The sequence below is a fragment of the Astatotilapia calliptera genome, chromosome 1, assembly GCF_964374335.1.
Source record: "Astatotilapia calliptera chromosome 1, fAstCal68.1, whole genome shotgun sequence".
NCBI lineage: Eukaryota > Metazoa > Chordata > Actinopteri > Cichliformes > Cichlidae > Astatotilapia > Astatotilapia calliptera.
In genome coordinates, this window is record NC_137422.1 from 7520361 (window position 1) to 7533177 (window position 12817).

Genomic DNA, 12817 nt, shown 5'->3' on the forward strand with positions numbered 1-12817 from the left:
TCGATAGTTTGGTGTCACGGTTCGATATTTTTTCGATACAAAAAAATGTTCATGCATTTTTAATTTGTCATTTATTAAAATTATAAATATATATTTTAACTCAAAAGTACAGTTTTTAAATTTAACCCTAACCCTTGTGCGTGTTTTTTATTTTGACAGCGAATGCGCACCTGCGGACCACTTATGTGCAGCCCTGGTTATTTAGCTCGTCATATTGCAGTCACAGAAATTCTTTTGTCCATGAAACCATAAAGCTGCACTTTCTTTTTGCCTTATAGTCTGATTTGTCATAACTTCTTCGTTTTGTGGTAAGCTTTTCTTTGGCTGTCACTTCTTCACCCTGACCTGTCTTATTTGGCTCAGCAGAACTGAAATGCTTTTACACGCTCACTCACATAAGCTCAGCGATTCTCTGCGCGATCAACCTCTCACATGTTTAAGCTTGCTGCGGGAGATTTCACTTGTCATGTTTGCATAGTAAGCTAACGATTAATAAGACTATGTCAGAGGAATTGGTGCACAAATTATCATCACTCACAGATCAGTGCTGTCGCTCTCTATACACAGTTCGCACGATTGCAAAGTGAAAGCAAAAAAACAAGCGCAAATTCAAACGCGACTTCAATATGTCACATATTGACAGTGGCTCACCGATGCCAATGACATAATTACCCAGCTACATTTCTGAAAGAATGCAAAAGCATTGACATATATTTTTCCTACAATAGCCCGACGGGCAGGGAAGAGATAGATTTTGGTAGCCCGACTGAAAAAATCGCTAGCTCCGGGACGTCGGGCTAGCGATATTGCGAGCCCTGTATCTGATTGAGGAATCACTCATCTTTGGAAAAGAGAGTTTATTACAGAGAAATGGCTCTTTCCAAAATAAAAGCTATACTATCCGCTTCTTCTGGGCTATATTCTCAGCAGCATAAGGAGAATCATGTGCTAACAGCTGTCTAAATGACTCTGCTAAAGTTAGTAGCATGCTTGCTTTTTTTTGTCTGCTTCCACTTGTCTTTGCACTAGGATGATGTCGGCGTAAATGTGCAGTCATATTCGTCGTGTTCCCACTAGTGCTTTCAGGTTAATCTCGTTGAAATGACCTTAACGCCACAACACGGCAAATCTCCGTTAACGAGCTACCGCCGATCGCTCCGTGCATGGGGCTAGACGGCCAACACGTTAACGAGCTAACTGCGCTAGCACACTAGTTCACACCAATGTAATTGAGCATTGCATGGCACATCCAACATACTGTTTTACTTTAGTCCATGACTCGCTTACCTTCAGGGTCATACGTCACATGAAAACCAAAATAATTCCAAACGCCAGAACTGAATGAGGGTGGGGGAGGTGCCCTGCGCTCTTCCTTCTGACTATGCTGTCTGTGTTGAGCGCTCAGTGGATCTGCGCTGGACAGTGCAGCCTAGGCAGAGTAGTCGAACACAGATTCACTGAGCGCTCAACACAGACAGCATCGTCAGAAGGAAAATTGATAAAATAAATTACAAATGTTGTATTGTTCGATACATATGCGTACCGAACCGAAAGCACTGTATCGAACGGTTCAATATCGATACGAATATCGTTGCACCCCTAATATATAGAGCTTGACCAGAGCCAGTCCGATCTCTGAACATGGATAGACAAGGCCAAGCAAACTGACAAGGGGAAGTTCTTCCTCAAGGAAGAGGAGGAAGAAGAAGAAGAAGAGGAGGACTGAGAATGTGTGGTGGAGGAATAGGGGGAAGAGGCCGAGGTGCGCGAAGACACTGTGCTGTCCCGAATGAAATTCGGGCCACAATTATAGACCATGTCATAAACCATGGCCTCACAATGGCAGAGGCAGGTCGTCGAGTGCAGCCTAATGTGCCTCGCTCTACAGTGTCCTCCATCATCCAAACCTTTCTCAGGGAAAACAGGTATGTACTCTATTTAATCTATGATGGAATTATATGTTGTATAGGACAGGGCACTATGCGTGAGGCAAAAAATGTATAACTTACTGTAGAGATTTTGTGTGCATCTGCCTACAGTAGTAGGTCTATACTAGCAGGTGGAGAGGACTAGTGGAATGTTTTGATACTAAATATGACAAGAAATATATTGAACAAATTACTGTAAACTATGGAATTACATAATTTATACAGTTTAGAGTAGTATTCCAGTCACTGTGCAATGTTGCATTAGGATTGTGGTGAAGTTACTGTGAGTAAAACAATAATACAATTACACTGATAACTTACTGTATTCTGTTCTTTGTGTAGGATTGGACGACAACCTCGCGTGGGTGGCAGAGGAAAACTTCTCATTGAACAACAGGAAAGAGAGATTTGTAACATGGTGATGGCAAATGATGCCATCACATTGAGGCATATCCGTGATGCCATCCTTCAGGACAATCATATATTCCAGAACATAAACACAATAAGCATCTCCACAATAGACTGGGTTTTGAAGAAGCATCAGATGACAATGAAACAAATCTACAGGGTACCATTTGAGAGGAACTCTGACAGAGTAAAGGAGCTGCGCTACCAGTATGTAAATGTAAGTCAGTTACATACTGGTCAGTTACATTACAGGTACATACTGTACCTGTAATCACAGTAAGCAGTAGTTCACTTATTTGGTTTCAATACCTCCTTTACCTGATTTCAGAATCAGTATTTGCTTCATCTGACTTCAACAATTTCAACAGAAAACTGCAGTTTACTGTATGATACAATTCTCATTACAATCCTTATTTTGTTGTCCCCCAATCAAATCTATCTAATACTGTAGGTTTTACTGTAACATCTCAGTAAGTCATCAGTATTTCCCACTCCCCTTTCTATCAAATACCCCTGCAGTACTTCCTCATAGGCCTATCACTAGTTTAGAACCACTGGAGTAGTAGCCTGTAGTATATTGAACCTGTGGGGGAGAGCATGTAATTGTCTAACTGTAGTATATGACTCTTCTGTATGACTGATTTTATGTTCTTTACTCTATTTTAGAGAATAATGTCATTGGAAGGACATGAGACCCCTTACATCCTGGTGTTCGTGGATGAAGCAGGCTTCAACCTGGCCAAGGGCCGAAAACGTGGCCGTAATATTATTGGCCACCGGGCCACAGTGGATGTCCCAGGTCAGCGAGGGGACAATATAACTATGTGTGCTGCCATTTCTGAGAATGGTGTGGCCACTCACATCCCCAGTCTTGGCCCATACAACACACACAAGCTCCTCATCTTCTTGGATCGCCTATATACCAATTTTATCCCTGAAAATGAGAGAGGTCTCATAGGGCCTCACCTACCCATTTATGTAATTGTGTGGGACAATGTCAATTTCCACCATAGGGGCTGGTTTGCAACGCATCCCATGATGGTCATGGGGTTCCTACCACTTTACTCTTCTTTCCTCAATCCGACAGAGGAGTTTTTCTCTGCTTGGAGGTGGAGAGTGTATGAGCATCATGCTCAGGATCAGCCGTCCCTGCTCCATGCTATGGCCACAGCGTGTGACGACATTACAGGAGATCAATGCAGGGGATGGTTGCGGCATGCACGCCGTTTTTTTTCCTCGTTGCATCGCAAGAGAAAGTATCCGCTGTGATGTGGACGAGAATCTGTGGCCAGACGGACAACAGCGTGTAAATAATCAGGAGGGTGAAGACAGTGGACAAGAGCAGGAGAATGAGTACAGCGACCACTGAATAAGTCCTTGTTTTTTGATTTTGTGTTCATACAATTTGCTACTGTAATGTACATTTTCTTTTTACATATGTATGAAACTTTCTTTGCCTGTGAATAAAAAATGGTTATAATTTCCTTGGTAGTGAGAGTGCAATCTGTGATGTCAAACCTTGGAGGCTACTCTTTTCTGTTGTATATTGTTGGTCCTCTGCCATAGTGACAAAACATCTAAACATTTTGTATGGCAGTACTCACACAATGCCAAAGGGACGATGCATTTTGGGGGCACTGACTATTCAGATTAGAAAGAAATGTAGTTTTGACACATGAGTGAACTGTTTTAGGAGAGATATGAGCTTTTGCAGGTGGACCATGTTGTTGTGATCAACCATCCAGGTTTATTTTGACAAAAGCACCAAGAATGATGAGAATGTCCGATCTGTGTCGAGAAATGAGCCAAAACTATTGAGAAGGATCTTTGCCATTTTGGAGACACTGACTGTTTAAATGAGAAAGGGATTTAGATTGAAGCCTGAGTGAACAGTTTTGGAAGAGATATGAGCTTTTGCAGGTGAGCTATAGTGTTGTGCTAAACTGTAAGAGTGTTTTGCCAAATGATCTTAGAGTTTTGAGAATGTAATTTCTGTTTCAAGAAATGAGCCAAACCAATGGAGAAAAACTGTAATAGTGCTTGTAGTTTTGCATTTGTATGCTTATGTGCTTTTCAAACATGGGTTTGAACCATGTCTCGTAGTTTTCAGAATGATCTTGAAATAAGTGGAAAAGTAGAGAATGGCAGCAAATATTCCTACAATTGACCTTTGGACTAAACCAAGTTAGGCATGCTGAGGCCTACTAAGAGCATGACAATCTGCCTGCTTTGAGCTGATTGTTTTCTTACCTGGAGGGTAGATGTAGGAGCAGTTATGACAAACAATTATAATTTTTACTGGATGACCTTACCCGATGTTAACATGTTCTCATCTCTTCCACAAAATCCTGAATAAAATAGCAGAGAACTGTAATTACAAATTTCTACAACAGAAGTATTATGTAGACTCAAGTAAAAATCCAAGTGGCTTGTGCGACATATAATAAATCTGTTTTGTTTTTTTTCATATGCCATGCGCAGTGATTACAGTCAGCCAAGTAACAATACCGATAGGCAAAGTAAAGGCTAATTACTGGTTGTGAAATGAAGGTGAAGTAGTGCTTGATAAGATCTGCAACAAAAAAGTACCACAGCCATTTTATAAACCCAAATATCTCAAAATTTTTAACTCCAGCGTTCTTAATCCATTTTGGTAATTATACCAATCCCAACCTTCTATACCGGAGTTTCAATAAATAATAAAGCAATAATGCAGCCACTTACATACTTCCAAGCTCATAAGCTATTTAAAGGAACCACCAGCACGTTCTGTGTAGATTAAAGCTGCATTATTTATGAATCTGAAGCAAGTCACATATGAGGCGGTCATTTGAGCACCTACTGGTGAAATTGCTGCTTTTCAAGCTTTTTAACTTCCTAAAATTTTCCAATGAAATGGTAATAAGCGATGGATATTATATTGCCTATAAATACACATACAGTACTGTGCAAACGTTTTAGGCAGGTGAGAAAAATGCTGTAAACAAAGAATGCTTTCAAAAATGGAAGTGTTAATCACTTATTTTCATCAATCAACAAAATGCAGTGAATGAACAAAAGCAAAGTCTTAATCAAATCAATATTTGGTGTGTCCACCCTTTGCCTTCAAAACAGCATCAGTTCTTAGGTACACTTGCACACAGTTTTTGAAGGAACTCCACTGGTAGATTGTTTCAAACAAGAACCAATCACAGATCTTCTGTGGATGTAGGCTTCCTCACATCCTTCTGTCTCTTCATGTAATCCCGGACAGACACGATGATGTTGAGATCAGGGCTCACTTCCAGTACTTCTTGTTCTTCTTTACGCTAAAGATAGTTGTTAATGACATTGGCTGTATGTTTGGGGTCATTGTCCTGCTGCAGAATACATCTAGGGCCAATAAACAATCATTTATATTTCTGAAAGCATTCTTTGTTTACAGCATTTTTTCACACCTGCCTAAAATGTATATGAATATGTAGAATATGCATGCAGGGAGAAGATTTTTGGTACTGGATGTTTTTGGCCAGTCAAATTAGAGCAAACTTTGGTTACAGGGTTAATTTAGCTATAAAGTCAAAAGATATGCCCATTTTATAACATAGTGAATATTGGTTTATTTGAAACAGGACCAATAAACTGACCAGCCTAAAATGTCTGATAAAAACATCTTAATTCAAATGTATTGATATATTCAAGTGCAAGAAAATATATATGCTGCTTAGTGCATTATTGTACATACAATGTGTACATCCTTCTACTATGGAACGCCAGGACTGCCATAATGAATTAATTAAATACACCATTAAATAATTAAGAATTCGCTGAAGAGGAAGGAACACAGTAACTGATTCATCATAGCATTTCCCCAATTTACCAAAAAGATCAGGATAGAAAGAAGAGAGCAGACATAAAATTCAAACTTAGGTTTCCAGGCATTTCATTATTGTGCATGAAGGCAGGCAGATGTGGATGCTGTTAACATTTACAGAGTCCGTCTCAACATAACTAATCAGTGTGTAATTGGGGGAATCCACGCGGAAAAGCAGCAGATCACTGACATCAGAAGACTAATTAAATGGTAAATCTTACAAAGGTCAACAGTGTGTTGGCTAAGGATGAAGAGAGTAGCCACCATATGGCTAAAGATGCCCTCAAGAAGTGTGTCTTCACTGCTCTTTTAATCTTTTGAGCTAATTGTGCCCCCCCTGCACCCCCAGTCTTCTCGTGATTGTGGCCAGTGCTCAGGCAGACAAAATGTGGTCAAACTCTAATCTACTTAACTGCTTGGCACTTTGTTTTTCCAATTATGGTTAGGCCTTGTTATTGTAGTGCTGAAACCCGCTGACATCAGCATTTATTTGGCTTTCTAAGCAAATTTTCTACTCAGAGTTTAACAGACGTGAAACAGTTTTTACAGCGTAAAATAAACAGATACAACCAACAATTTATGAAAGAATCATTTATCCAATGAATACACAGAAACAGTGTGAGGATACTGATCCGATCACTTTTGCTGAGCGTTGTAATGAGTTATTATTTAGCTATTCAGCCCACAACAGTTCACTCTCACTGCTCTCACAGTGTAAGTTTTACTAAAGAATCTCATTAAATTTACTGCTAACCAAGAAAGTGTCAGACTGGCTAATCAACACAGTGGAGCACCTGAAAGAGTACTTGAATGATTGTGAAGATTGGACTTGTATTCATGTTCAGACTTTGAGCAGAGAACACTATAGAAGAACAGCCCATTTTATACTTACCTTTCATTTAGGGAGATGTAAATGAATTGTAAGGTTGCAAATTTTGTAAGGTGCACTGTAAAATCTAATTAGTTCCCAGAACTCCAAAAAATTGAGGAAACTCGTTGCCTCAAAAAAATTGAGTAAAGCTTAGCTAAAAATGACTAAATTAGGACAACTTATTTATTTTGAGTACACTGTACAAGCTCATTTGTTCCCAGAACTCGAGAAAATTGGATCAAGTTTACTTAAGATGACCAAGTTAGGGCAACTTACTCATTTTGAGTACACTGTACAGCCTTGTTAGTTCCCAGAACTCAAAAAAAAATTAAGGAAACTCCTTGCCTCAAAAAAACTAAGTAAAGCTTACTTAAGATGAATGTTAGGACAACTTATACATTGCAAGTCTGCAGTATTAAGAATAACTTGATATTTCTGACTGTACAATACTAATTGTTTACTTACTGACAAACATTTCAAGTTCAACTAAATGAAAAAACAATTTGTGGTAACCTGAATATGATTAAAAATAATTAACAACACTTTTTGTAATGATGTTAAAATCAGCCCAACTTTTATTTTCAAACACAACAAAGTATAACAGCCAACATACTGGACACTGTTCTGCTGAACAACAAACAATTAATATTGCCATCACTGTTATAATGTTATAATCTTAAGTCTCAGATGTAATTATTCTGAATAATAAGTTTAGGTCTACCACAAGTTTGTTTTGTACTTACTTATATAATCAAAATAAAATATTTATTGTTCTGTCACAAGTGCAATCTCTGATTTAAACAACACATTTGTTTTTCATTCCAACACAGGAGCTGGAATGTTGTAATGTTTTAAGGATGGCTTGTTTCCAGTCCAGGCATTACTGCCTGAATGACTATCATGGATCGAGGTGATCCAAATGTAGGTGCAGAAGAAAGTCTTTAACTTCCCTTAAATACAGTGGCAGTGGATGTGGGTTGGAGATGCAATGAGCTTGAACCGGCAGGCGACCATCTTCACTGACCACACCATCTGTGACCGAGGACTCATCTCTCCTGGTGTCCTGCAAGCAAACAATCATATTTTTTGGAACATGAACTTAATTGCTTTCTTAAAACATTTTTTTCTGCATTTGGTATAGAACAGACTCCAATTTAGACAATCTCAAGCTTCCTCCCAATCAAAGAGGTAACAATGTCCCAATTGTCAGTCTGGATAGCCGTGACCACCACCCAACATACAATAATGTCATGAAAGCATCATTTTAAAAAGGGCTATGCAAACATGGCCAATAACTTTCATTCTAATGATGTGCAAAATGATTTGGGCACAAAACAAATTTTGTTGTTAGAAAACTTGCAGACTTCACTATATACAGTGTAGACCCTCTAAACTAAGTTTGGGGGATGTGATCTTTCAAGAAATGCAGACTGTTGTTGTTTGTTTACTTACACAGCATGTCTTGTAGAATTAACTGGAGTCACCAGCAACAGCATAGTGCAGTCATATCTCAAGTCTAATAACAGAAGACAGGAAAAGATCAGTAAAGAAACAACTTCCTCAAACCAAAGCACAAAAAAAAAACCAATAAGTAAAACAGGCTGATCTAAAGTATGATGAAAGTTCAGCCTGATTAATATAAATGTCACTGACAGTTGCTAATATATTGGAAAACCAAAATACTTACCACTGAGTTGATGTCTTTCTGTCCAACAACAGGAGTGCTGGTCCCGAGCCTCAAAGACAGTAAGAAGCAAGCAGAGGGAGAAAAAAAACAGAACATTTTTCAGAAACTGATTTGATCCTTAATGGCTGTGCAATCATTGTTACATAGAGTTTGCTTATGTTGTTAAATAAAGGCTAGATTTGACATTAATAGATGTCACAGATGTTCAAAAGCTGCCACAAAGCATGAAAAAAATGGACGTCTCTGAAAACTTCGGCGCATTTTTGCAAATATGTGATGTCTTGATAACTCGAGAAGATATTTGAACTTTACACAGCTACATTCGAGCCTGAAAATATCTTAAAAGTTTATTTTGTGACCCAGAAAAAGTAATACGTTTTTTAGCCACGCTCCTCCGCCATTGCCACGCTTACAAGTATGCACAGGCTCCGACAAATGCGATCCTCCTTTTCCCCAGACTACCCTTTCTGGGTCACAATATAACCTTTTAAGATATTTTTAGCCGAGAATGTAGCTGTGTAATGCTCAAATATCTACTTAATTTATCAAAATATCACATATTTGCAAAAGTACTTCCACGTTTTCGGAGAGCTCTGTTATCCACCAGCGCGATAGCTGACCGGGAGGTCAAGGCTTGATAACAGTCTGCGAGCACAACTAACTCCTGGCTTATTGTTTTCAAACCCCCTGCGGTCTTTTGCTACTCAGGTTAAACATGATATATATAATTAGTTAGTTAGTTAGTTAGTTAGTTAGTTAGTTAGTTAGTTAGTTAGTTAGTTAGGGCTATGGATTGAAAATACCCCCCACACCCCACCCCTAAAGGCTGCACCTCCCGAAGAATTTTGTCTGGGCTCTTAACTCACTTTTTTATTTCAAACAATCAACAGAAAATTTCACCGACATAGTTTTATGTAAGGTTTTTAAGGCTGTGGTGTTAATTTTTAAGTAACATGAGCCCAGCGGCAGCAGCAACGCTAGGCTAACACTAACTAGCTAGCAAGATTGTAAACCTGGTGCTAAACTAAGAGAAGCCACAAAATCAGTTTGAATAAGAGTAAACATTTACTCACCAAGTCAGTGTATCAGGTAAAGATCCACAGCAATGACAATAATCTCTTGAGCTGACGCTTTTCCAGGTTTGGTCTAGTGATGTGCGATACCACTGATTTCCTTTCCGATCCGATACCAAGTACTATTCAGGGTGGTATCGACGATACTGATCCGACACCGATACTTTGTACAAAAACTTATTTTATTTATTGTATCTCAAATTATAGTGTCATAATGATTACAGAACATCAGATTATTTGTTCTTATCACTTAATAATGCAGAGTTCATCATAGGGCTGGGCGATATGACCCAAAATTCATATCTCGATATTTTTTACCTGGACGGCGATATAAGATATATATCTCGATATTTTTTTTAAAAGCCATAAAGTAAGAACAAAAAGAGAGTTCTTAGTCAAAGCTGTGTCCCAGATGTCACACAGGCACTTTTATTAACATAGAGCATAGATGTACATAAGATTTACTCAAAAATAAATTATGAGCATTTATTAAATAATAATGCTCCATAAATAAAAGAAAACAATGTTGTTTTTGTGCATAACAAAAAGCTCACAATTGTGCAGTCAAAATGTAAACTAAAAGACGCTGAGCATAGTAACCAAGACAGATTTCACAGCTGTTCAGTTCCCAACTTCTACTGTGTGACTGACAGCATTGAGTTTGAAATCCTCTTGTAACCACGTCTCTTAACAGGTGCCATTTATAGTCCTTATACACAGTAGGGTAATATTACGTTGAAGCACAGTACGTATCACTCCGCAAAGGCTCCTCGGTAGCCGTAATGCTCTGACAATCCATCAAGCGGTGCAGCACCATAGCTTACCAAAGTTGTACTAAAACATTTTTGACTTTTGATTGCTGAGCGCTGTGTACCACATAAAATCGGTTCGCGGCCATCAAGCACAAACAGAATTCATACATAAGGCGCGCTGTCAACTTTTGAGAAAATGCAAGGATTTTAGGCTGTGCAGCGCCTCTGGGCTGCATGGCGTTAGCGTGGTTAGCTCGTTAGCGTGGTTAGCTAGCTAACACGTTGACGGCGTCCAGCCCCACGCACGGCGATGTGCAGTAACTCGTTAACGGAGATTTGCCGTGTCCATCTTGTCGCTTCCTGCAGGTGAAGCGATGGGGGAGGAGGGGCGAGGCCGAGTAACGTTGCGTAAAGACAAAAGTGGACGAAAGAGAGGCAAACTTGCGGCTCCACAAGTATCCGATTGTTCAGTCTGACGTCACTAGCCGTGTCTGGGTCTAAACTCCGCTGCAGGTCCATATATCAAACGATCACTATGGCATTACTGAGAGTTGTCTGTCTAAAGTCTTTCATCTTTAATAAAATGATCAGCGTTCTGCTCTACCAGGTGTAACAATTGAGTTTAACATCCAGGCATCCATGAAAACGGAATTTATGACATTTAACGTAATTAGAAGTTAGCAGGGAGTTAGCTCGCTAGCTTCTATCTAAATACAATATAGCATGTCCTGACTGCGGGGTTTTGGAAACAAATTAAAACGTACAGCTCTGTTATCACTTCCAGCATAAATGAAGACAGAAAACTAAACAGCAGTGACGTTTGTAGGGTTACTGAAGTTGGGCTAGCTGGTATATAATGATGTGCTACGTGACCGCTAGCGACACAGCTATGTTAGCATAATATAAACAAGCTAACTTTTTTTCCACTCGATAAAAGTTAACGTGAGTGTTCTCGGTGGTCAGGAACAAATGTAATCGCATGGCAGGATTTCTCCCAATTTTCCACCCGGACAACAAAATTGAAAAACCATATCGCAGAATTCATAGCGCGGCCCAGCCAATTCCAGTTTCCAACAATGACGGCAGCTACTTAGTTTTAATATTACTCTTATTTGTCTTTCTGGGTCGCAAAAGAACTTTTAACATATTTTCAGGTGAGAATGTAGCTGTGTAAACTTCAAACATCTGAGCCGACCGACACATCGTTTTCAAACCCCCGCGGTCTTTCACTGCTCGCGTTAAACATGATATATAAGTCACTTTGCTAACTTAAAAATGTTATTGTTAGGCTTTTTCAGTGTTTTATTTGTTCTTGAGTAAATTGGTTTGGCTGAGATTAAAGTTATTAGATTAGATTAAATTAAATGTAACTTTATTAATCCCTCGGGAGGGTTCCTCCGGGGTTTTCACACAGCTGAATAAACGTCAAACAGAAAACTAATTAAACAAAGTGTGAGACGGTAGAGAGTTTACGCCAGCGCCCGGTTATATTTTAGATAGCAAGGAGCAGACGGCAGAGTCTCACTCCACCGAGGGAGCTCGTGATGTACTACCCGGCTTTCTTTAGACCGCGGTCGGGCCGGGTCCTCAGGTGGAACCAGCCAATAATAACGGTGACATTTCGCGTATTTTATCCGATAAATAAACACTGTAAAATGTATTTATCCCCCCCCCAAACAGCCCTTTTGAATGTCTCCCTAATTCTGAGGTCTCAAGGTTGGCAATTATGGCCACAACACCTCACTTTTTTTGCCACATGTAGGATCGATCCGCACATCACTAGTTTGCTCAACATATTCCATAACAAATGCTGGCGCCATGAACATGCGGACTGATCCGAGAGGGAGGAGGACGGTAGTCACGTGGCATTTTCAAAACACATCTTTCATCCTTCCGCCCTGAGAAGCAAAACTTCCAGCTTACTTAGTTTTTCTAAGTTAAGACAACTCAAATAAATTGAGTTTATCAGCATTTTGCATATAAAGTACTGGTAACTTATTTAAATCGAGTTCTAATAACAAATTGATAAAAAATGAGTTCAGCCTATTTCATATTTTGAATTAAACACAATATTACATTTTACAGTGTGCTTTGTGATAACATTTATTTAAAAATTGTTTTCATAGCTTGTTTTTAGTTAAATAAAATATAGCTAATGGCAAGTTTTCAGAAATACAGAGGTCATGTGTAAAATTCTTCAACACACCCCACTGAATGCATATTTATTAATTCATCTGAAATATGT

At 39.1% G+C, this 12817-nt stretch overlaps 1 long non-coding RNA gene across 1 annotated transcript; it reads right to left on the bottom strand.

Moving 5' to 3' along the window:
- Positions 1-7632: 7632 nt before the first annotated feature.
- LOC113026468 (uncharacterized) lies at positions 7633-9043 on the bottom strand. The gene is made up of 3 exons (XR_003272928.2): positions 8748-9043; positions 8513-8576; positions 7633-8123 (listed from the first exon to the last, which is right to left on the bottom strand). It is a non-coding gene; the product is annotated as an uncharacterized LOC113026468 (long non-coding RNA).
- Between the last annotated feature and the right edge of the window lie 3774 nt (positions 9044-12817).